General features: G+C 39.6%; 1 protein-coding gene across 1 annotated transcript in view; it reads left to right on the forward strand.

Annotated features, from left to right (window-relative positions):
* nrxn2a (neurexin 2a) overlaps nt 1-26,539 on the forward strand; it is a 614,491-nt gene that overhangs the window by 296,832 nt on the left and 291,120 nt on the right. The gene's annotated exons all lie outside the window — the stretch shown is intronic.

Consider the following 26,539-nt stretch of genomic DNA (forward strand, 5'->3'; position numbering starts at 1 on the left):
GCTAGCTTTCTTTTCAGAGAGCGACGCCGCTTCTCGCGCCCTCCCGCTTACTTCCTCGCAAGAGCCTGCTAGGAAGAAGCAGCGGGGCAAGAGATCTAAGAGCGCGGTGACAGGCGAGCTCACGCCGGCTCAGACCCCGCGTGCCTCGCCTTCACCACATGGAGAGGAATCGCCAGTTCTCTTCCTGCATCCTGACCAGCGTCCCTCTGCGGCTGCGAGCGATCTGGTCTCCTTCGGAGGAAGTGAATGCGAGGATGACAGCATGTCATTGGCCGCATCTGACGCAGAGGAGTTGTCGGGCTCTTCCCATGACCCCGCCCCCTTGCCGTCTGCGCAATCCAGCGCCGCCAGCGCCGGTATGGACGCCGAACTGTTCCGCGTCCTATCTAAAGCTGTTGAGGAGCTGGATCTTCAATGGTCTCCCCCCGAGGAGCCATCTAGGAGCCGGCTGGATGAATGGTTCCTGCCGGGGCGCCGCCAGGCCCCTCGTCAGCGAGCTTCACCATTCTTCCCCGAAGTCCACGACGAAATCTCTAAGTCCTGGCGTGCTCCATACTCCGCCCGCCTTCATACTTCCTCTTCTGCTGCCCTCACCACGGTCGATGGCGCTGAGGGAAAGGGCTACGAGAAGCTGCCCCCGCTGGACGAGTCAGTTGCTGCGCACCTTTGCCCGCCCACCGCTATCGGTTGGAAGGCGAGGGCGTCACACCCGTCTAAGCCTTGCAGAACGACCTCTACCCTCGCTGGACGAGCGTATTCGTCTGCTGGACAGGCAGCTTCAGCGCTTCACTCTATGGCGGTACTCCAGGTGTACCAAGCAAAGCTCCTCCGCGGTCTGGACGAGTTGAACCTGGACGATTCCCCGCTCAGAGAGATACGTAGCGCTACGGATTTGGCGTTACGCGCCACGAAGATGACGGCTCAGGCAATCGGGCGATCGATGGCCAGTTTAGTGGTGCTGGAGCGCCACTTGTGGCTTAACTTGACGGAGATCAAGGACGCGGATAAGGTCGCCTTCCTTGACTCCCCCATCTCGCCGACCGGCCTGTTCGGCCCAGCTGTCGAGGGTTTCGCGGAGCGCTTCACCGCGGCGCAGAAATCGTCCCAAGCCATGCGACATTTCCTGCCCAAACGCTCGAGCTCTGCAACGGCTCCTAGTCGCCCCAAGCCGGCGCCGACTCAGCAGCCTGCGAAAGCCACGCCCCCAGCTGCACAACCAGCGCCTCAGACGGAGCTCCGTCCTCGGTCACGCCCAGCCAAGCGCTTTCCCTTCCCTAAGCGTCAGGGACCTCGGCCAAGAGTGGTGCTGGACCAGGCGCCGCCAGCGTCTTCCTGATCTCAACAGCAGGAAGAGGGAGGGGCCAAGTCTCGCAGCAGCCGGACTAGCCCCCAAAGTGCCTCTTTTAAGCCCTTCTACACTCCGTTCTGTTCCGGGTGTAAGGGAACTCATGTTTGTGAAAAATGTAGCTGTAACTCACGGGCCCTTTATATCAGCGCCCTTACAGCAAACCGCTGTGATAGCGGGAAAAATAAAAAACAAACATTTTCAAGAAAAGAGCAAATTTCCTCTTCCAATGCTTTCAGACAGCATACAGCTGTGCGAACCATTGCAGACACGATCCGCGGCATGGCAAGCCATCCCCGGAGTGTCAAAATGGGTTTTGGGTATAATAGAACGAGGCTATGTACTCCAGTTCGCTCGAAGACCTCCTCGCTTTCATGGTGTGATCACCACCTCAGTTCGCAGCAAAGACGCAGACGTCTTGCGATTAGAGGTAAAGAATCTGTTGGCCAAGGGCGCCGTGGAAACGGTCCCCCCAACACAGAGCGAGTCAGGTTTTTACAGCCGTTACTTCCTCGTTCCAAAGAAGGATGGCGGTCTACGCCCCATCCTCGACCTCAGACAGCTGAATCGCGCCCTCATGAGACGGCCGTTCAGAATGCTTACACTAAAACAGATCCTCTCGCAGATACGCAAAGGGGACTGGTTTTGTTCACTGGATCTGAAGGATGCATACTTCCACATTCAGATCGCCCCCCATCACAGGCAATTCTTGAGATTCGCCTTCGAGGGAGTGGCATATCAATATACAGTCCTTCCGTTCGGACTGTCGTTAGCCCCTCGCACGTTTACAAAGTGCATGGACGCAGCACTTTCCCCTCTGAGACAGATGGGAATCCGCGTCCTGAACTATCTGGACGACTGGCTCATCCTAGCCCAGTCAGAGAGCGAGCTAACACACCACAGAGCCTTAATCCTCAGCCACTTAGAGTGCCTAGGACTCAAGGTCAATTTTGCCAAGAGCGTGCTGTCTCCCAGCCAACGCATTGCGTTCCTGGGAGCAGTTTTCGACTCACGTCAAATGAAGGCAGCAGTTGCGCCGCAGAGAGCCCAAGCCATTCGCAGGCTCGCGGCTTCCTTCAAAATAGGAGCCCTTCGCCCACTCAAGGTTTTTCAGAAGATGCTCGGCCTTATGGCCTCAGCATCTCCAGTACTTCAGTTGGGTCTGCTTCAAATGCGCCCCCTGCAGTTCTGGTTGAAACCAAAGGTTCCTCCTCAAGCGTGGCGTTTGGGACGCCAGCGCATCAAGGTAGATCGGGCCTGTATAGCAGCCCTGGCTCCTTGGAGGTGCGCTCAATGGATGGAACAGGGCGTTCCCCTGGACTTGGTGGTCAGAAGGAAAGCGGTCTCGACAGACGCCTCCAACTTAGGTTGGGGGGCGCTGTGCGACGGCCAGCCTGCTTTCGGCCTATGGTCGAAAGCGGAGAGTCGCCTTCACATCAACTGCTTGGAAATGCTAGCAGTATGTTTAGGCCTTCACACCCTTCTACCTGCGCTGAAAGGTCACCATGTCTTAGTCCGTTCGGACAGTATGACAGTGGTGTCCTTCATAAATCACCAAGGGGGCCTCTCGTCGAGACGTCTATTTACGATGGTAGAACGTCTCCTGAAATGGGCTCAGCTGCACTTCCGCTCTCTAAGAGCGACGCATGTGCCAGGCAAACTGAACCAGGGAGCAGACATGTTGTCTCGGAGCAACGTCTCCTCAGACGAATGGACGCTTCACCCTCACACGGTTCAGCAAATATGGGCTGTCTTTGGCAGGGCGCGAGTAGATCTTTTCGCCTCAAAAGACAATCATCACTGCCCAATTTATTTTTCGAAGGAACAGGACGCATTGACCCAAGAATGGCCCAATCTCCTGTTATACGCATTCCCTCCTATCGCTCTGCTGCCACAAGTCATCAGGCGAGTGCGGGAACAGAAACTCAAAGTCCTGTTAGTGGCTCCATTCTGGCAGAACCAGCATTGGTTTCCAGATCTTCCCAGGCTGCTCTCAAGAGCACCATGGGCCGTGCCACTGAGACGAGATCTCTTAACACAGGCGAACAGAACGATATGGCACCCCCAACCGGAATTGTGGGCGCTGCACGTTTGGGCTCTAGACGGGAGCCTTTAAGTCTCCCTGAGTCGGTTTTGAGTACTATTTCACAAGCTAGAGCACCCTCTACGAGGCGGCTCTACGATCTCAAGTGGTCTGTCTTTTCCGCCTGGTGTTCCACCCGCGGTACGGACCCAATTTTATGTGACATATCTGTGATATTGTCCTTCTTGCAAGAGCTGTTGGATAAGGGGAGATCCCCTTCTACGCTCAAGGTCTATGTTGCAGCTATAGCGGTATTCCATGACCTTGTAAACGGTCAATCTGTGGGAAGAAACGACTTGGTCGTTCGTTTCTTAAAGGGGTCAAGGCGGATTAATCCCCCTCGCCCCATCACGGTTCCGTCTTGGGACTTACCCACAGTGTTGAGGGCCCTGAAGGGCCCTCCCTTCGAACCGCTTCAGTCCATAGGCCTTCGCCCCCTGACGTTGAAGACTGCCCTGCTATTGGCATTAGCATCAGTCAAACGCATGGGTGATTTACAGGCGCTCTCTGTGAGCCCCGTTTGCTTGGAATTCGGGCCAAATGACTCTAAGGTCATCCTGAAGCCAAGGCATGGGTATGTTCCCAAAAGTCTCTCTACACCCTTTAGAGACCAGATTATTTCCCTTTTGGCTCTTCCTCCTACGGAGCAAGACCAGGGATTTAACCCTCTCTGCCCTGTCAGGGCTCTGAGATGTTATATAGAGCGTTCTGCCCCTTTTAGGCAGTCAGAACAGCTGTTTGTATGTTTTGGTGGCCGCACCAGGGGATGTTCGGTCACAAAACAGAGATTATCCAAATGGATTGTGGAAGCCATCACGCTGGCTTACTCCTCTTTGGGTCTACAATGTCCCATGGGAGTAAGGGCCCATTCGACGAGGGGCATCGCCTCGTCTTGGGCGTGGTCTAGTGGGGTTTCCATTGCAGAGATTTGTGCGGCGGCAGGCTGGGCCTCACCGTCCACATTTGCTAGATTCTATAACTTGGACGTTCCAGTCTTACAGACTCGGGTCCTTTCCACATAGTGGTATGTTTTTACCAGTATGTTATATATAGTGCGTCTTGGCCTCTGTGGAGCTCCAAGTGTACTTATTCCTTGGAACGGATGTTTATCAGGCTATCTGATCGAACAAATTGGCCCTTATTAGCCCTTTAGTGCTAGGGTCATGTTAGTCGTTCCTCTACCTTAGCAACGGCGGGATTGTACTGGTTCCCCATAAGCGTCTTTACAGACGCAGTACGAGTGAAAGTATCGAAAGGGAACGTACTCGGTTACTTTCGTAACCTCGGTTCCCTGAGATACGGGAACGAGTACTGCGTTGCTGGCCGTGCTAGGTAGCTGCACGACTCAGTCGTCGCTTCAGTCGAAGTACCTGAGTTCCCTATGGCGAAATGCTCGCTTATATAGCCAGATGCTCCGCCCCTTTTGGCGCGATCGGGCGCGAATCATCGCCATAGGTTTGTGCATCTCCGCTGCCGAGCCATTGGTTCGTTTCTTTAACACTGCACGAACCAATGGCCGTGCAGTTACACTGCGTTATTGAAATGCTTCAGTCTCAGGAGAAAAGGAGCTTTTCCCATAAGCGTCTTTACAGACGCAGTACTCGTTCCCGTATCTCAGGGAACCGAGGTTACGAAAGTAACCGAGTACGTTTTCTTTGTTGAAATTCCACCACCTACTCTGCAAAAATGTCTGTGGTGTCCAATCTTTCATTCCTCACATGCAATTAAAAACAACAATGTTCGTTAACAAAAGTTATGTTACTGTCTTTTCTGAAGTATATAAGTGACTATTCACAAGCTTTTTTTTTTACGATATAATACAGTAAAAGATTGGAAATAATATTTAACATCTTCCATTCATTATTTGTAGTGTGCTAGCCACACTTTATTTCAGGTTTATAGCATGATATAAACATGAAGGAACATCAGAAGAAATGAAAAAAAAAAATAGTATAGCCTAATTTAATTAAACAAATTTCTTACTGTAATCGGAGAGATGACTGATTCACATGGCGCTTAAACTGAGACGAAAAAAGCGATCTGTCACCACATTAAAGAACTCGAATACACATTATTGTAATAGACATGTTGTATTTTGCTAAAAAAAACAAAAAGATTTTGTCCCAGTGGTCCTAATCCGGGCCATTTGCATGCACTAAAGTCTAGAATATAATCTCAAAATATTATAAATTTAAACTCATAATTGCTGCAGATTAATTCTCGTAATTTTGACTCATTCTTAAAATATTTTGACATTATTTTCTTAATTTTGACTTTATTCTCTAAACATTCTGACGTTAATCTCATAATTTTGACTTTACTGTTGAAATATTTCGACTTTCTTCTCATAATATTTCGACTTTATTCTCGTAATTTTGACTTTATTCTCAAAATATTTCGACTTTATTCTCAAAATATTTCGACTTTTCTCATAATATTTCGACTTTATTCTCATAATATTTTGACTTTTTTTCTCGTAGTATTTCGACTTTATTCTCATAATATTTCGACTTTATTCTCGTAATTTTGACTTTATTCTCAAAATATTTTGACTTTTCTCATAATATTTTGACTTTATTCTCATAATATTTTGACTTTTTTTCTCTTAGTATTTTGCCTTTATTCTCATAATTTTCACTTTATTCTCAAAATATTGCGACTTTAACCTCTAGCACTAATACGTTTTCATGGTAATTTTCATTAGTAAAACTGTATACAGCTTTATGCCGAAATATATCAATAAGTGTCTCACTGTAACACAGATTTTTAAAGAAATTTAGGAATAAAATAATATTGTTTTAGAAGTATTCAACAACAATTTGTGTCAGTTAAGCTTAATCTTCTCATGTTTAAAGTTTGTGTATAGCTTGTATGTCAAATGAAACAATAACCTGCCGATTCATATAATACCAAATCCATCATTTAATATTCATTAACCTGATCACAAATTATATTAATATAGCAGACATAAAATGTTGCTTTCTTATCTTTTTGTCATTGTGATTCTTTCAATTTTTCGTAGATGCATCATATATGCTGATTTTATCCCTGTAGCTCATATTTTATAGGTTTAACTGATAATGTAACGGCCCACCCGATGTTACAACACTCCCCTGACCTTCCTAGTTGTTATTATTATTGATAAACTATACAGAGAACAAAATGTGCTGCAGAAAAGGTGTTTACAGTGTATTGCAGTGTCAAGGCCGTGATGCACGCAGCTAAACGTTTTTCATGTTTTGAAAAAATACATGGTGGAGGTCAACTAGGCGTATAGTCAATACAGATGCAGAGTGAATCTTGCCCTGAAAACCACATGAGGAACGCTCTGTACTTATAAATGCAATGGAATTTACTCTTAACTCTATTAGCTAGTGAGTTGGTGGCTGCCAAAGATGAATAAAATACCACTCATACCTTCGCTAATGTGTTCCTCTAATACATTGTCCAGTGCTAATGTAATTGAGCTGAAATTACAGCCACTTAGATCTAGTATCTGCTCACTAAATATTTCCTTAAATTGTTTTTAGCCTATGCCATGGGAAGCATCTACAGTACGTACTGTAGCTACACTAATGTTTTTTTTGTTTTTTCTGTGAATGTTCCATTCAAGTGCTGGAAAATGAAAGTTCTTATTTCTCAAACCCAAGGCTACATGCTGTAGTTTTACAATGACAGATGTATGCTGTAGTACATGAATGTACTGAGCCAAACAACATGGATGAAAGAAGTGTCCATGAAAGTGAGGTTGGAACCTTGGATTTGTTAAAAAGGGGACATTGTGTGCTATTAGAGCCCTTGCGGAGAGGAAGATTTATCTAATTGTGTACATGGATGTACTCTAGTGATTAACTAAGAATAATTGTGCAACTATTTAATTGTGCATCTAACTATTTAAAAACTAAATTTTAACTAAATTTCTCATTTTAATGTACTAAAATAGCTAAAACTAAAACTGAAAAAAATATTGAAAGCTATATAAATATAAAAAACCTGAATAAATAACAACAAAATACACATTTTAAACGGATACAAAATGGGATATTGTAAAATGGAGAATATTATTGTCTGATCCATAATTCATATTTTAAAAAATGCTGTTTATATATTGACATTTCCTCATAGACCATAAACTATTTATAAAAATGCATAATTGAAATAAAATAAATCAATTCAAAAATTATTAATTTTTTTGTTTATTTCAAATAGGTTTTTTATTTTAATTTAATTTATCTTCTTGTACTAAAATATCTGAAATAATTAATAAAGCTAAATAGACAACAATAACAACAAACAAAAAACTGAATGAATAATAAACTGATACAAAATAAAAAACTGATACAAAATGGGATATTGTAAAATTATGAATTTTATTGCCTGATGCATAATTATTTCATATTAAAAAAGTGAATATGTTGACATCGCCTCATGTATTATAAAATAAAATTATTTTGAAAAAACACATATTTCAGCTAAATTTCTCATTTTGTTTTAGTTTATCTTGATGTACTAAAATAACTAAAACTAAAATATTTAATAAAAGCTATATAGACATAGAGAAATAAAAAAACTGAATGAATAAAAAATGACAAAAAGACAACAAAATTAAAATTATAAACTGATCAAAATTGGGATATTGCAAAATGGAGAATTTTATTTCCTGATGTGTAATATTATTCATATTTAAATTCATATAAAAAACTATTTAAAAAAAAAATAAAGAAATAAATACTTAAAATAAAATCAATAAAATTATTTTAAAAATATATGTATTTCAGTGACATTTCTGATTTTAGTTTTTCTTGATTTACTAAAATAACTAAATAACTAAAACTTAATTAATAAAAGCTACATAAACATAAAAAAATAATAAAATGAATAAATGACAAAAAGACAGTAAAACAACAAAATTAAAATTAAAATCTGATACAAAATGGGATATTGTAAAATAGAGAATGTAATTGCCTGATGCATAATTCGTATAAAAAGAAATTCTGTTTACATGTTGATATTGTCTCATAGATCATGAACTATAAAAAAAGAAATAAAAAAAAAGAAATACTTGAAATAAAATGAATCAATAAAATCAAATTATGTTGAAAAATACTTTTTATTTCAGCTTCAACTGATACAAAATGTTATAACTAAATATCAGGACATTGTATTCTATGTTTTTATTTGAGTCATGCTTTTATATTTGCAATCATAAATTTATTCTTCCAAATATATCATTTACAGATTTATTAACATATACTATAATATCTTAAAATATTTTTAACACCTTTCAAAGTAAATTTGCAATAATGCAATGTGAATAATGCATTGTGATACACCAAAACAGCCAAAGCTTACAAGTGACAGTTTTATTGTTAAGCCTTTCATGTTCAAAATGTATCCTGAATACAACTGCCCACAAGAAATAATTTAATATCTCTGCTATTTTTTCCCCATTCTCAGAGTCTGTTTTAACCACTAGCCTCTTTGTTGTGTAAATGTACTAACAGAGAGATTTTCAGGGTTGACGAACCACATCTAAGGTGCTAATTTGCTCATTTGCGAAGAAGTCACCACCAAGGAAAACCCACAAAATCTGTCAAGAGGTGCTTCTTTGAGATGCTCAAGTTTGCATGCGTTTCCATTCACGCAAAGGTTTAGTAAATCAGGGCATTAGTGCGAAAACACCTATAAGCTCCTGAAAGCAGGTGGGTGTCCGTAATAGCGGGTTTATATCAGCGGTGACAAGGTGAAATAAGTGCCAGGTGCACTCGCTGGCAGCGCTGTTTGGTTTTGCCCCATCCCCCCATGCAGTAGAAAACAATACAGTATGCTCATTCACATGTGTGTGTTTGTTTGCGCATGAGTCTATTTATAAAGCCAGCATCTCCTCATACAGCAGCGCTCTCATTATAGATTCTGTGAGGAGTTGAGTGGGGAAATGCGCTCTCTATCTAATAGCTCGGAGGGCTCAAGCTGGTGGAGTTACATTAGGAAGGGAGCAGGCCAAGTGGAGTCATGCACAGTGGTGCTACTGGTGCACAATTCGGTATTGTTTCCTTTCACCTCTGCCAAGCCATCCCGCTAAATCACTTTAACAGCAGAGTTTTTCTCTGAATGGACTCATAACAGCATAATAAGCCACAGGCTGCGGCAGCCGAGGGGAGAAATCCTTTCAGCCCAGCGTCGGGATTCAGGGGAACAGGAAATGGTCCAGTTCTGAGCTGTTAATTTATTACCGGCACTGCTGGAGAATATGAGATGGAGAGCAGCAGAAGTAAATACAGCATTTGTGCAGCTCGGCCACCCGTGAGGCTGATCGTCTGTTACCTGAGTATGTGGCGGAGTACTGCATTTTAAAGTCTAATGTACAGTAACTAACCCAGGCACCCTTCTCCATATGTTTTTTTCTGGAAATGTTGTGCGTGTTTTCTAATGTGTCATCATAAAACATCACAGGATGGTAATTTCTTCTGAACGTGCTCTTGCTGGTGTAAATCGGTAGGGAAATGGGCAAATATTGTCCGCTCAAAACGACGTTGATGTATACACATGCATTCTGGAGTTTGAAACGTAAGCAGATTAATGTAATTCTATCCGATGGATGTTTAATGCACATGTCCGCTAATGATAAAAAATAGCAGCTGTACTTCAAAAGAAAATCATGATGCTAATCAGCATATTTCTTTTCTGTAGTGGCGATGTAGCTCATAAATCTTGTTCTTGTTGTGTTTTTTCTCCAACCCCTGCAACTTATGTCGTATTAATTGACTAATAACAAACAATAATTAATGTTTTTCTCGTGTATTTTGCTACACATTTTTCTACACCAAAATTGGTTCACATTATCTTTAGACATTATCACTGCCGGTCAAAAGTTTGGGATTTAAAAAAAAAAGTCTCTTATGCTCATCAAAGTTCATTAGTTTAATCTAAAATATAGAAAAAAGCAGTATTGTGAAATAATATTGTAGTTTAAAATAATTTTCTATTTAATATATTTTAAAATATGTGACCCTGGACCATAAAACCAGTCTTAAGTCGCTGGAGTATGTTTGTAGCAATAGCCAAAAATACACTGTATGGGTCAAAATTATTGATTTTTCTTTTATGCCAAAAATCATTAGGAAATTAAGTAAAGATCATGTTCCATGAAGATTTTTTGTAAAATTCCTACTATAAATGTATCAAAATGTAATTTTTGATTAGTGATATGCATTAAGAACTTAATTTGGACAACTTTAAAGGTGATTTTCTCAGTATTTTGATTTTTTTGCATCCTCAGATTCAAGATGTTCAAATAGATGTATCTCGGCCAAATATTGTCCTATCCTAACAAACGATACATCAATAGAAAGCTTATTTATTGAGCTTTCATATGATGTATACATCTCAGTTTTGTAAAATTTAACCTTATGACTGGTTTTGTGGTCCAGGGTCACATATAATTTATTTCTGTGATGCAAAGCTGAATTTTCATCAGCCATTACTCTAGTCTTCATGTTCATCTATTATCAATGTTGGAAATCTTGTTTTCAGGATTCTTTGATGAATAAATGTTAAAAAGAACAGCATTTATTTAAAAATATTATTAATATAATATTATAATAAAAATATAAGCCTTTACTATCACTTTATTAATTTAACACATCCTTGCTGAAGAAAAGTATTGATTTTCATTTCAAAGAAAGAAAGTAAGGAAGAAAAAAAACAATTACTAAGTAGTGTATATTGTTACAAACTATTTCTGTTTTAAATGTTTTATTTATCAAAGTATCACGTTCCAAAAAAAAAAAATAATAATTAAGCAACACAACTGTTTCCAGCATAAATATTAGCATATTAGAATGGTTTCTGAAGGATCATGTGACCCTGAATAATGGAGTAATGATGCTGAAAATTTAGCTTTGCATCACAGGAATAAATTCTATTTTAAAGTATATTAAAATAGAAAACCACTATTTTAAATTGCAGTAATATTTGAAAATATAGCTGCAAGCTGCAATGTAGCTGTTACCAAACTGATGTAGTGTGATCAGTGTGAGGTAGCTGTAACGCCAGGCCAGCAGAGGGAGCCCTTACTCACTCTGACTGTTGCTGCTCCCTCTGCTGCCTCGTTGGTTACTTCCTGTTTGTCTAGCATAAAGAGCAGCCATTTTCAAACAGACTTCGCGAAGTTTTGATTTGCTGTAGCGGACTCTACTAAGCGTTTCTCTTGATTCATTGCCCTGTTTTGTTATTTTTCCACGGTTTTGTTTCATGTTCATAGTTTTGTTTCATAGTTCTAGTCACAGTCTTAGTCATAGTTTTTGCCTTGTTTCTTGCATTGTTTATTTGCTACTTTGGACTGCTCACTTGGATTTTGACCCTCGCCTGTATTATTGGATTACGCTTTTGTCTTGCCCTGGATGTTCCTGTTTGCTGGTGTTTTGACCCTGCCTGTGTTGACTACGATCTGTTTAAATAAAGCTAGCGTTTGGATCTTCAACGCTTCCCAGAGTCCTCGCTTTACAGTAGCAATGGCACATACATAATTTGGTGTAAATATGTCAAAGATGTGCAGAGATACAGCCTCAGATGCAGTTTGGCATCTTTCCAGCAAATTCATTGATGCACTAAATGAAAACCGAAATCCATATATATTTTGCCAGCATAGTCTGAAGATGATCCAAGTCAAATTTGGTGCAAACAGTCTAGGAGGAGTTTGAAAAAGTAGGTTTTCAACATGAAGCAAAATGGCGGACAGGAAGTTCGGACAATTTTGGCATAATTGGTATCGATATATGCGGCATGACCCAAGGAATAGACCAAGACCGGTTTCCTTACAGTAGGCTAATTTAAACAAAAGTAATTAGCATTTTTTTTTAAATCTTTAAAAAACTTTTGACCACAAGGTGACGCTGCCCCCAAACTTTTTGAGTACTGTCAGGGCATGGTGTCGAAGACACATACAGAGTTTCGTAGCGATGTGCCTATGTGTTCATTAAATATAGTTTTTTGGCAAAATTCAAAATGGCTGAAACCCAAAATGGCTGACATGGGAACATTTTTGTGATTTTTCTTTTTCTTTTTTATTCTTCTTCTTTGGTGAAAATCAGACAAACTGTCTAGGACAAGTTCGAAAAAGTAGGTTTTACAAACTATTAAAAATAGACCAACAACAACAACAAAAAAAACACTAAACCTTACGATTTTTTAACTCTTCGGACTTCGGCATGAGCCACGGATTCATTTTTGAGTCCGAATTTTTGATCTGTGCCTTACGGTTCAAAAGTTATTAGCATAAACATGAGTGAAACTTTGGACAAGTGGTGGCTTGGTAGAGACTCCAGATTTGCCATGGTTAATGTTAAGACTGTCCTCTATTAGTGTGCCAAATTTCACATCTTTCCCGCAAGCGGTTCTATGGGCTACCATAGACTCAGTGGAAGAAACAAAAGAACAAGAAGAATAAGAACGCCAACGCGTACAATAGGTGCCTACACACCTTCGGTGCTTGGCCCCTAAATATTACAGTTATTTCAGTATTTTTAATCAAATAAACAGAGTCTTGATGAGCAGAATTTTTTTTTTCTTTTTTTTTTTTTTAAACATTAAAAATCTTAGTGATCCCAAACTTTTGAACAGAAGTGTATATTTTATTTATTTATTTATTGTTGCCACCTTTACCAAGCTAAAAGGCAATCAGAAGAGTCAATGATAACAATATCTTAGAAGATCTTTGTCCTCCTTCCATCCACCTGTTTTAAAGTGCCCCTATTATGCCATTTCGAACAGTGTCTTTCATTCAGTGTGTAATGTAGCTGTATGTAACTAAACTGCAAAGCCGAAAATGTGCGCTAAATAAAGTCTCCCAAGAGAAAAAAATCAACTCTGAACAGTCAGAACGAGTCGTTTGTAATTTGAATCGGGGTAACACATTTGTATAATCCCCACCTGTATTCTAAGTATAGATATTCTACCTATATTCTCAAACATGCAATTTTACTGAAGACTGCTTCTCTAATTTTGGAGAGTTCAATGCAGGATAAACGCTTGCTCTTGAAAAATGGCTCAGTAGTAGCCAGTTTATTTAGACCAGCCTGCTCCACTGAATCACAACCTGTAAGTATGATAAATAATAGATGTAGAGCATTCAAAATACAGAATTATGACAATGGGCATATTGTTTCTGACATGAGCTGTATGCGGTAGACCATTCATAACAGACTTGACCATCTGAGCAATCAGAGCAGATAAGATCATGGAAACGAGGGGTTTAGAGAGTGTGAATCTTTGAACTGCTTAGAACAAATTATTTCAGAATCACTGGAATATTAATTGCATATTTTGAGAAAACCATGTAAACCTATTTTTTTACCATGACACTCCCATGATAAAATTAGGAACATTCACAATGGTAAAATACGGGCACTTTATTGCAAATTTTCATATATATATAAAAAAAAAAAATAGATGGAAACATGATCTTACATTTCGTACTTTTTCTTATTGATTATACCATTTTTTAGGTCAACCATACTGTCTCGCCACCATTTTGAATATTATATTTGCATTGGATCATGCAGTAGATGCTTTTATCTGAAGTGAGACACACAAGCAATATATCATGCAAGTCTCAACAATATTAAGTACAGTTATGCTGAGTAATGAGTAAGCTAGAGCAAAGGTACAGAGGTTAAAGATCTGGACTGCTGACAGGAAGGTTGTTTGTTCAAATCAATATATACGAGGCTTCTTGGATTTAACTCTTTAACTGACCCCATTATTGCTCCGTCCAACTCTGTTCACGTATGTATAAATCTAAATATCAAATACAAAACAAACCAAAATATACACTACAGTTCAAATGTTTGAGATTCGAATTACATTTTGAAAGACTTTTATGCTTACCAAGTCTATATTTATTTGATCAAGTATAGAGTAAAAACAGTGGAATATCATTACAATTTAAAGGAGCCCTATTATGCCTCTTTTACAATATGTAATATAAATATCAGGTGTCCCCAGAATGCATCTGTGACGTTTCAGCTCAAAATACCCCACAGATCATTTATTATTATTTTGAAAATGTCTATTTTAAGTGGAAGCAACTCGCTGTTTTCGTGCATGCCTCTTTAAATGCAAATGAGCTGCTGCTCTCCGCCCCCTTTTCCATAATAGGGCTGTGCCTTTACAGCTCCTACCTCAGATACTCCCAAAATACATCTGTTTGGTTTTGATAATCATGTCTATCATACTGAAATCATGGTTTTAAACCATATTAGTAGTTTAAATTTCTGATATTAGTATTTTTGAGCTTACACATCTGAAGCGAACGTGCAGAAAGCAGTTGTGACACTGCATGTGAGTACTAAACTAAGTAAACTTCTCTTTCATGTCTTATTGCGCTTAAACTGTCGAACACACACAAGTTTATGTTAAAAACCACACACAAGTTACAAAAACAGTCAGCTATATCTGTGAAGTAAAACAGCTGGGAAAGAAATCACATGTTTATATAATATCTTTGTAGCTGCAATGTAATATACAGTAAATAACTCAATAAATCCACTGCTCTCTTGTCTCCTCTGAAGCTGGGACTCTAAATAGTTATGTGCTCATCTATGCAGCCAAAGATTAAACAATTAGCATGCTTTGAATGAACTTTTGCCATGGTTTTAGAACTGACACACTTTTGTCGCTTGCATAGGTGGAAATATGAAGATTAAAGTGCAAATTAGGGTAATATTATAATAAGATCCCCTTCCAATGTCACAGGGGGAGTACAATCTAAGTGGCACTATTTTTCACATGCTTGCAGAGAAAGGCTTAGCGAAACAAAGTTTTTCTTGTTCACCTTTTCTCATTTGGTTAATGCTCCGGGGACTCGATTACAGCACTTTAACATGGAAAAAGTCCGATTTTCATGATATCTTCCCTTTAAAATCACGGTTTTCTTTTTTGTTAGATTTAAAAACATAATTTATTCCTATGATGGTCTTCAGTGTCCAATGATTCTTCAGAAATCATTCTAATAAGCTCATTTTTTTATTATTATAAAAGTTAAAAACAATAATTTTGTGAAACTGTGATACATTTCTGGATTCTTCTATTCCAATCAATAAACAAAAGAACTCCAAATCCAAATCCAAACGTTTAAAGGGTAATGTATATTTCTTTGGTATGTATTTGCATTTTTTATTTGATCTTACATATTGTAAAGTTTGAATGTTGGGACTGCAGTTTATATGTGTATGTGTATATTTGTGTATGTATTCCTCTATTAGCAATAACATAGTGGGGGAGGGGTGTTTACTTTAATAATACAAAAATAATAGAGGCTTGCTGTTTTTGCATCTTAATAGCATGCACATGCCAGAGCAGCAGATCTGAAAATCTGTGGGTGTTTTAGTGCGGCTCCCTGGAATGACCTCAGCCAGTGGGACTTGGTTGTATTTCTTTCCTTGCGCACAGCTGCCACGGGCCGGCCTTTCTTTGGGTATGGGTATGTCCGCCTTTCCTGTAGACACACATACAGGTCATTATGCGTAAACAGGCCTCTTGGCCACTTACTCAGCAAAAATAGGAAAAACTTCCTCACACGATAGCTTTTATGGATCACCCCAGTAGCGCTTACTCAATCCAATGAATAATAAAAATGATTCCAGCGTGGAGGCCGTGGTGAATAACGCCGATGCTCACTGCGGTATATTTCATTGCAGATGAAGTTATAATCAAGGTAATGGTATATTCATAGCATTCGTTGTCTCATACAAATGACTGCAACAGATGAATTATGCATAAAGGCGTTGCATCAAGCCTGTCATCTGACCTTAAGTTACAGCAGGGGAAAAGAAAAGTGCTGCAATTCCATTTATATTCCATTTGTTTTTACCTCAGGTCATTCCTGTAGTTACACTCCTTAAAATGAGTCATAATTATTTTAAGTGTAAAATTATAAGGTGTGAGATACAATGTCACATTCTCTTAAGACGCACAGAGTGTGTGGTGTGCAGCTCTATCCTTGCCATTTTTTTAATTCCAAGATCCTCATTAGCATATTTGATGTCATCTACTTTGTCAGAGCACAGTATATGCTTTGTGATCAACCTGAGCCCTAGGGATTTTACGTTCTACCTTTATGGCGCCGTCTTTGGCATCACCCTAATGTGTGTGTACAGCCATCCCATTGGATGAGCAACTGTTAATGCATGATTATTTAATTTACTTTCAATGTGGTCTGATCTAATTTGGGAGCATAATAATTACCTGGCAATCAGACTCTTAATAGACTGTGACGAGGTGTTGATTCAAAACCTAAGTGAAGGCTGCTGGCCCTTTAGCTACTGGATTTCCAAGACTAATGTAATGCTCTGGAGAGCAAGGGCAGGGAAACTTCACGGTGTTTTGGTGGCATTTATATGTTCTTTGCAACATGAAAGCACACGCTGATTCACATTGAGGTTATATCACATTTATAGTTTCACAATATATGTGGACACGCATCCATGAATAGCCACTGCTGCCACGTTGTGTAGCTATTCAAGTGCATAATGGCAGGAACTTCACAGCACAGATTGACTAGAGCAGCATCACACAGAAGGGGATTTGTATAAATTTACAGTATGAACGGCAAGCAAAAATATGTAGTGACGTATAAATAACAAAAAAATACATAAGGAAAAAAAAGATATATTTCCTATCGTAATTTCCTATCGTAATTATATATATATATAATTATATATAAATTTACAAAATATCTTCATGGGACAATGATCTTTACTGCTTATGCTAATGATTTTTGGCATTAAAGAAAAATGTTGACCCATACACTGTATTTTTGGCTATTGCTACAAATATACCCGTGCTATGTAAGACTGGTTTTGTGGTCCAGGGTCACATATCTAGTCTATATCGAAATTCTATATCTCTAGTCAAACAATTCTGTGCTGTGAAGTTCCTGTCAGCACAGAATTGTTTGATGGGGAATTGTGTATATAGATAAATATATAGAAATGTATAAATAAATAAACAAGAACATTACAAAAGGAATAACATAAAATGTGTAAATAAATAAACTGGAATGTTTATCACAAAGAAGTAAGAAATAAATAAATACATATATTCCGTTTGAAATAAATGATCTTTTATTCTGAAAGGAAGCATTAAATTGATTGAATGTGACAGTAAAGACAAAAAAAATTATGTTTTCAAATAAATGCCTTTGAACATTTTTCTTCAAAGAATACTTTGAAATAAATGTATCATGCTCAAAAAAAGCAGTGCAACTCATTTCGATGCTGGTAATAGTAATTACTTTTTTGAGCAGTAAATCAGTGGGACGATTTCTAAAAGATGATGTGATTCTGAAGAGCAATGGCTGCTAAAAATGGTTTTGTCATCACAGGGATAAATTACATTTCAAAATATATTGATATAAGTTCTTTTAAATTCAAGTACTTCACCATATTATGGCTTTTTATTTTATTTTCATTCAAATAAAGCTCCCTTAGTAAGCATTAGAGACTTCTTTCAAAAACATAAAAAATAAAATGGTCATGTACAGTGTATACTGTAATTCACTTTCTTTTGAGATTGTTGTGAAATTCATTATATTTATTAAGAGGTTAGCATTGCTTAAAGGGGACATGAGTAATCGTATTCACAGACTAAACTTACTGTTGAATGCGTGAACGTCCACATTTGCACGTCCGTGACTTCTGCTTGCTGTTGAGAAACCTGTCTCACCCAGTCACAGTGAGGTAATATGGAAAGAGTATGACAGATGCTGCTATTCCTAACACCAGAAGATCTAATAATGTGTGAAATGTCTGTCTAACGTGCTTTTCCTGGTCATGTGTAGCACTTAGTGCACTGCCCATCTTTAAAGAATCTACCAATATACAGTGCAACAGTGGGTTTCTGTAAGGTTTTGGAGGGAAACATTCCAGGATTTTTTTCCATATGGCGAACCTCTATGGTGGCCAACAGTTTAAAGGCCCAAATTTCAGTTTCAATGCAGCTTCAAGGAGCTTTACATGATCCCAGCCAAGGAATAAGTGTCTCGTCTAGCGAAACGATTGGTCATTTTCTTAAAAGTTGAAAATTTATATACTTTTTAACCACAAATGCTCATCTTGCACTAGCTCTACGATGCGCAATGCGCAACATTGCTTATTCATGTTAGAAAAGTCACATACGGTTAGTTCTTCATCTGTGTACTTTGGTTCAAAACGGTAGGGTTGTGCATAAAGCTCCATCTCATTTTCTCTTCCAACTTCAAAATTGTCCGACATCGTTTGACCTTTTTTTTATAAAGGGCGTTTGACTTTCTTTGCACGTTTGCTTTGTAAACACTGGGTTGGTACTTCCATCTACGTCACGTGTGACCTTTCCAACATCATATGCAAGGTCAGGCTGGTGCATGACAAGCATTTGTAGTTAAAAAGTACACTCTTAAAAATAAAGGTGCTTCACGATGCCATAGAAGAACCTTTTTTTGAATAAATGGTTCCATAAAGAACCTTTAAAATCTGAAGAACCTTTCTGTTTCACAAAAGGTTCTTTGTGTAAAAGAAGGTTCTTCAGATTATAAAAAGGTAAGAAAGAGATGGTTCTTTAAATAACCTTTGACTGAATGGTTCTTTGTGGAACCAAAAATGGTTCTTCTATGGCATCGCTTGAAGAACCCTTTAAAGCACCTTTATTTTTAAGAGTGTATATCAGTTTTTATTGTTTTAAGAAAAAGACAGATCGTTTCACTTGACAAGATCCTTATTATGTAAAGCCCTTTGAAGCTGTATTGAATTTCTTTTTTTGAATTATGAAAGACATAAACATCTTGGATGGCATGGGGGTAAATAAATGATCAGGAAATTTATATTCTGGAATTGAACTTCTTTAATCAGTTTTTAAAGCCAGCAGTCCACATCAATTTAACACATTTTTTAAAGGAATTTCTATTGAAAAACTACTTTACCCATCATTCTGTACAGAAAATTCCACCAATCAGCAAGTAAATCGCACCAAAATATGTTATAAGGAACACTCACTCCCATGAAATGCCCCAAATGATATTGAGTCGGTCTCTATAATCAAAAACTTTAATCGTTAAGTATTTTTCCCATTGTTTTCAATGCATCATGGGGTTGTAGTTCTTTTCCTGACTAAACCTGTTACTTAATTTTATATTTTTGTCTTTATTTTATTTTTAAATGTTGTTTTGCTTCAAATACAAGTTGTATTAAAGCTGCAAGCAGCGATGAACGGGCCCTCGCACCCGGGCTCACCGCCGACCGGTGGCTTTAGGAACACAGCAAACGGTGGGCAGTATGCTTTTAATACAGTAAATGTAGGAAAAATAGATCAAAGTCACTTAAATGTGCCAAACTTCCTGCTGCCAGCTGGTGGCGCTATGCCTATAACTGATTATTGGCATGTAGATGTGTTCAGGCCAGCACTTTGATCAAACATATGAAGTTTGGTTCAGATTGACCTTGGTATGTGTGAGTTAGTGCAAGATATTATATATCCTGCTGCCAATAGGTGGCGCTATAATAATATCTGTATATTGGCCTTTAGATGTCTTCAGGCCAGGACTTTTACCAAACATGTGAAGTTTGAGGCAGATCGGACATTTTATGGCTGAGTTATAACAACTTTTATGTCCATGGCGAAACATCAAACTTTGTCAGGCCGCCATGGACACGCCCTTTGACGAAAACTCAAGATCTTCACAATTTAACATCTCTAAGGCCTCGAGATCAGACTGACCAAATATAATGTTGATATCATTAAATCTCTAGGAGGAGTTTGGTACAAGTCATTTCCTATTGCCAACAGGTGGCGCTGTGATTATAATAGAATATAGGCCTTCAGATTGGTTCAGGCCAGGACTCTTATCGAACATGTGAAGTTTGAGGCAAATCGGACATTTTATGGCTGAGTTATAACAAGTTTTATATCCATGGCGAGACCACGAAATTTGCCAGGCCGCCACGGACACACCCTTTAACGAAAACTCAAGATCTTCGCAATTTAACATCGCTAAAGCCTTTTTATTAGACTGACCGATTTTGGTGTTGATCTGATTAAATCTTTTGGAGGAGTTTGTTGCAGAGTACAGCATGACACTTCCTGGTGCCAGCAGGTGGCGCTATGAGTAAAACTGAATATGGGCATGTAGATGTCATCAGGTCAGGTGTGTTATCACACATGTGAAGTTTGGGGCAGATCGGGCATTTTATGCCTGAGTTATAGCAACTTCGTTTTTCATGGCGAAGCATCGAAATTTGCCAGGCCGCCACGGACACGCCCTCCGATGAAAACTCTAGATCTTCACAATTTAACGTCACAAAGGGCTTTAGATTAGACTCGGCAAATTTGGCGTTGATCCGAATAAATCTCTAGGAGGAGTTCGTTCAAGTACGATGCCTGAAAATGGCAAAAATGACACAAATTTTGTTGAGAATATTAATATTAACCGACTTCCTGTTGGGTTCCGGATTTTGGTCCAAGAGGCTTTTTTGTAGGCATTGGTGTGTTACATGTGTGTACCGATTTCCGTGCATGTACGTGAATCACAGCTGAAAGCGCACACCGCTGAACGTCTAAAGGTGGCGCTGTCGAGCCATTTTGCCACACCCACTTCTGAAACCCATATCAGACGTAAATTTTCGCCAGGTTTGATGTGTGTGCAAAGTTTTGTGAGTTTTCGGGCATGTTTAGGTCCTCTAAAATGCGATTCATTTTGGAGAATAATAATAATAATAATAATAATTAAAGCTGCAAGCAGCGATGAACGGGCCCTCGCACCCGGGCTCACCGCCGACCGGTGGCTTTAGGAAAACATCAAACGGTGGGCAGTATGCTTTTAATACAGTAAATGTAGGAAAAATAGATCAAAGTCACTTAAATGTGCCAAACTTTCTGCTGCCAGCTGGTGGCGCTATGCCTATAACTGATTATTGGCATGTAGATGTGTTCAGGCCAGCACTTTCATCAAACATATGACGTTTGGTGCAGATCGACCTTGGTATGTTTGAGTTAGCGAAAGATATGATATATCCTGCTGCCAACAGGTGGCGCTATGATAATATTTGAATATTGGCCTTTAGATGTCTTCAGGCCAGGACTCTTACCAAACCTGTGAAGTTTGAGGCAGATCGGATATTTTATGGCTGAGTTATAACAACTTCTATGTCCATGGCGAAACGTCAAATTTTGTCAGGCCACCACGGACACGCCCTTTGACGAAAACTCAAGATCTTCGCAATTTAACATCTCTAAGGCCTCTAGATCAGACTGAGCAAATATAATGTTGATATCATTAAATCTCTAGGAGGAGTTTGATACAAGTCATTTCCTGTTGCCAACAGGTGGCGCTGTGATTATAATAGAATATTGGCCTTCAGATGTGTTCAGGCCAGGACTCTTATCGAATATGTGAAGTTTGAGGCTAATTGGACATTTTATGGCTGAGTTATAACAAGTTTTATATCCATGGCGAGAACTCGAAATTTGTCAGGCCGCCACGGACACGCCCTTCAACGAAAACTCAAGATCTTCGCAATTTAACATCACTAAAGCCTTTATATTAGACTGACCAATTTTGGTGTTGATCTGTATAAATTTCTAGGAGGAGTTTGTTGCAGAGTACAACATGACACTTCCTGTTGCCAGCAGGTGGCGCTATGACTATAACTGAATATGGGCATGTAGATGTCTTCAGGTCAGGAGTGTTAACACACATGTGAAGTTTGGGACAGATCGGACATTTTATGCCTAAGTTATAGCAACTTCCTTTTTCATGGCGAAACATCGAAATTTGCGAGGCCGCCACGGACACGCCCTCCGATGAAAACTCTAGATCTTCACAATTTAACGTCACAAAGGGCTTTAGATTAGACTCACCAAATTTGGTGTTGATCCGAATAAATCTCTAGGAGGAGTTCGTTCAAGTATGACACCTGAAAATGGCAAAAATGACACAAATTTTGCTGAGAAAATTAATAATAACCGACTTCCTGTTGGGTTTCGGATTTTATCTCAAGAGGCTTTTTTGTAGGTATTGGTGTGTTACATATGTGTACCGATTTTTGTGCATGTACGATAATCACAGCTGAATGCGCACACCGCGGAACGTGTAAAGGTGGCGCTATTGAGCCATTTTGCCACACCCACTTCTGCAACCCATATCAGATGTCCATTTTCGCCAGGTCTGATGTGTGTGCAAAGTTTTGTTAGTTTTCGGGTATGTTTAGGCCCTCAAAAATGCGATTCATTCCGGATAAGAATAATAATAATAATTAAAGCTGCAAGCAGCGATGAACGGGCCCTCGCACACGGGCTCACCGCCGACCGGTGGCTTTAGGAACACAGCAAATGGTGGGTAGTATGCTTTTAATACAGTAAAATAGGAGAAATATGTCAAAGTCACTTAAATGTGCCAAATTTCCTGCTGCCAGCTGGTGGCGCTATGCCTATAACTGATTATTGACATGTAGATGTGTTCAGGCCACCACTTTCATCAAACATATGAAGTTTGGTGCAGATTGACCTTGGTATGTTTGAGTTAGTGAAAGATATGATATATCCTGCTGCCAACAGGTGGCGCTATGATAATATCTGAATATTGGTCTTTAGGTGTCTTCAGGCCAGGACTCTCACCAAACCTGTGAAGTTTGAGGCAGATTGGACATTTTATGGCTGAGTTATAACAACTTCTATGTCCATGGAGAAACATCAAACTTTGTCATGCAGCCACAGACACGCCCTTAAACAAAAACTCAAGATCTTCGCAATTTAACATCTCTAAGGCCTCTAGATCAGACTGACCAAATATAATGTTGATATCATTAAATCTCTAGGAGGAGTTTGATACAAGTCATTTCCTGTTGCCAACAGGTGGCGCTGTGATTGTAATAGAATATTGGCCTTCAGATGTATTCAGGCCAGGACTCTTATCGATTATGTGAAGTTTGAGGCAAATCGGACATTTTATGGCTGAGTTATAACAAGTTTTATATCCATGGCGAGACCTCGAAATTTGTCAGGCCGCCACGGACACGCCCTTCAACAAAAACTCAAGATCTTCGCAATTTAACATCGCTAAAGCCTTTTTATTAGACTGACCGATTTTGGTGTTGATCTGATTAAATCTCTTGGAGGAGTTTGTTGCAGAGTACAGCATGACACTTCCTGTTGCCAGCAGGTGGCGCTATGAGTAAAACTGAATATGGGCATGTAGATGTCATCAGGTCAGGAGTGTTATCACACATGAGAAGTTTGGGACAGATCGGACATTGTATGCCTGAGTTATAGCAACTTCCTTTTTCATGGCGAAACATCGAAATTTGCGAGGCCGCCATGGACACGCCCTCCGATGAAAACTCTAGATCTTCACAATTTAACGTCACAAAGGGCTTTAGACTAGACTCTGCAAATTTGGCGTTGATCCGAATAAATCTCTAGGAGGAGTTCGTTCAAGTATGACGCCTGAAAATGGCAAAAATGACACAAATTTTGTTGAGAATATTAATATTAACCGACTTCCTGTTGGGTTCCGGATTTTGCTCCAAGAGGCTTTTTTTTAGGTATTGGTGTGTTACATGTGTGTACCGATTTCCGTGCATGTACGTGAATCACAGCTGAAAGCGCACACCGCTGAACGTCTAAAGGTGGCGCTGTCGAGCCATTTTGCCACACCCACTTCTGAAACCCATATCAGACGTAAATTTTCGCCAGGTTTGATGTGTGTGCAAAGTTTCATGAGTTTTCGGGTATGTCTAAGCCCTCAAAAATGCGATTCATTTTGGAGAAGAATAATAATAATAATAATAATAATAATAATTAAAGCTGCAAGCAGCGATGAACGGGCCCTCGCACACGGGCTCACCGCTGACCGGTGGCTTTAGGAACACAGCAAATGGTGGGTAGTATGCTTTTAATACAGTAAAAATAGGAGAAATATGTCAAAGTCACTTAAATGTGCCAAATTTACTGCCGCCAGCTGGTGGCGCTATGCCTATAACTGATTATTGGCATGTAGATGTGTTTAGGCTACCACTTTCATCAAACATATGAAGTTTGGTGCAGATTGACCTTGGTATGTTTGAGTTAGTGAAAGATATGATATATCCTGCTACCAACAGGTGGCGCTATGATAATATCTGAATATTGGCCTTTAGGTGTCTTCAGGCCAGGACTCTTACCAAACCTGTGAAGTTTGAGGCAGATCGGACATTTTATGGCTGAGTTATAATAACTTCTATGTCCATGGCGAAACATCAAACTTTGTCACGCAGCCACGGACACGCCCTTTAACGAAAACTCAAGATCTTCGCAATTTAACATCTCTAAGGCCTCTAGATCAGACTGACCAAATATAATGTCGATATCATTAAATCTCTAGGAGGAGTTTGATACAAGTCATTTCCTGTTGCCAACAGGTGGCGCTGTGATTATAATAGATTATTGGCCTTCAGATGTGTTCAGGCCAGGACTCTTATCGAATATGTGAAGTTTGAGGCAAATCGGACATTTTATGGCTGAGTTATAACAAGTTTTATATCCATGGCGAGACCTCGAAATTTGTCAGGCCGCCACGGACACGCCCTTCAACGAAAACTCAAGATCTTCACAATTTAACATCACTAAGGCCTTTATATTAGACTGACCGATTTTGGTGTTGATCTGTATAAATCTCTAGGAGGAGTTGGTTGTGGAGTACAGCATGACACTTCCTGTTGCCAGCAGGTGGCGCTATGACTATAACTGAATATGGATATGTAGATGTCATCAGGTCAGGAGTGTTATCACACATGTGAAGTTTGGGACAGATCGGACATTTTATGCCTAAGTTATAGCAACTTCCTTTTTCATGGCGAAACATCGAAAATTGCGAGGCCGCCACGGACACGCCCTCCGATGAAAACTCTAGATCTTCACAATTTAACGTCACAAAGGGCTTTAGATTAGACTCACCAAATTTGCTGTTGATCGGAGTAAATCTCTAGGAGGAGTTCGTTCAAGTACGACGCCTGAAAATGGCAAAAATGACACAAATTTTGCTAAGAAAATTAATAATAACCGACTTCCTGTTGGGTTTCGGATTTTGTCCCAGGAGGCTTTTTTGTAGGTATTGGTGAGTTACATGTGTGTACCGATTTTCATGCATGTACGTGAATCATAGCTGAAAGCGCACACCGCGGAACGTGTAAAGGTGGCGCTATCGAGCCGTTTTGCCACACCCATCTCTGAAACCCATATCAGACATCCATTTTCGCCAGGTTTGATGTGTGTGCAAAGTTTCATGAGTTTTCGGGTATGTTTAGGCCCTCAAAAATGCGATTCATTCCGGAGAAGAAGAATAATAATAATAATAATAAACGAAGCAGATCCAATAGGGTCCTCACACCATCGGTGCTCGGGCCCTAATAATAATAATAAACGGAGCAGATTCAATAGGGTCCTCACACCATCGGTGCTCGGGCCCTAATTAAAGCTGCAAGCAGCGATGAACGGGCCCTCGCACCCGGGCTCACCGCATATCGGTGGCTTCAGGAAATCAGCAAACGGTGGGCAGTATGCTTTTAATACAGTAAATATAGAAAAAATCTGTCATAAGTCATTTAAATGTGCCAAACTTGCCGCTGAAAGATGGTGGCGCTATGCCTGTAACTAATTATTGGCATGTAGATGTGTTCAGGCCATCACTATTATCAAACATATGAAGTTTGGTGCAGATTGACCTTGGTATGTTTGAGTTAGTGAAAGATATGATATATCCTGCTGCCAACAAGTGGCGCTATGATAATATCTGAATATTGGTCTTTAGGTGTCTTCAGGCCAGGACTCTTACCAAACCTGTGAATTTTGTGGCAGATCAGACATTTTATGGCTAAGTTATAACAACTCAATGAAAACTCAAGATCTTCACAATTTAACATCTCTAAGGCCTCAAGATCAGACTGACCAAATATAATGTTGATTTAATTAAATGCAATCAATGCAAGGACTTCAGATAATGCCAACTGTGAACCAATATGCAAAATTTTCCCTATACTCTGATGATGATGATAAGAACATGATTCATGATGATAACAAAATGTTATTATTGCTTGCTTTACGTCCCC

This window comes from Garra rufa, chromosome 19 (assembly GCF_049309525.1).
Source record: "Garra rufa chromosome 19, GarRuf1.0, whole genome shotgun sequence".
NCBI lineage: Eukaryota > Metazoa > Chordata > Actinopteri > Cypriniformes > Cyprinidae > Garra > Garra rufa.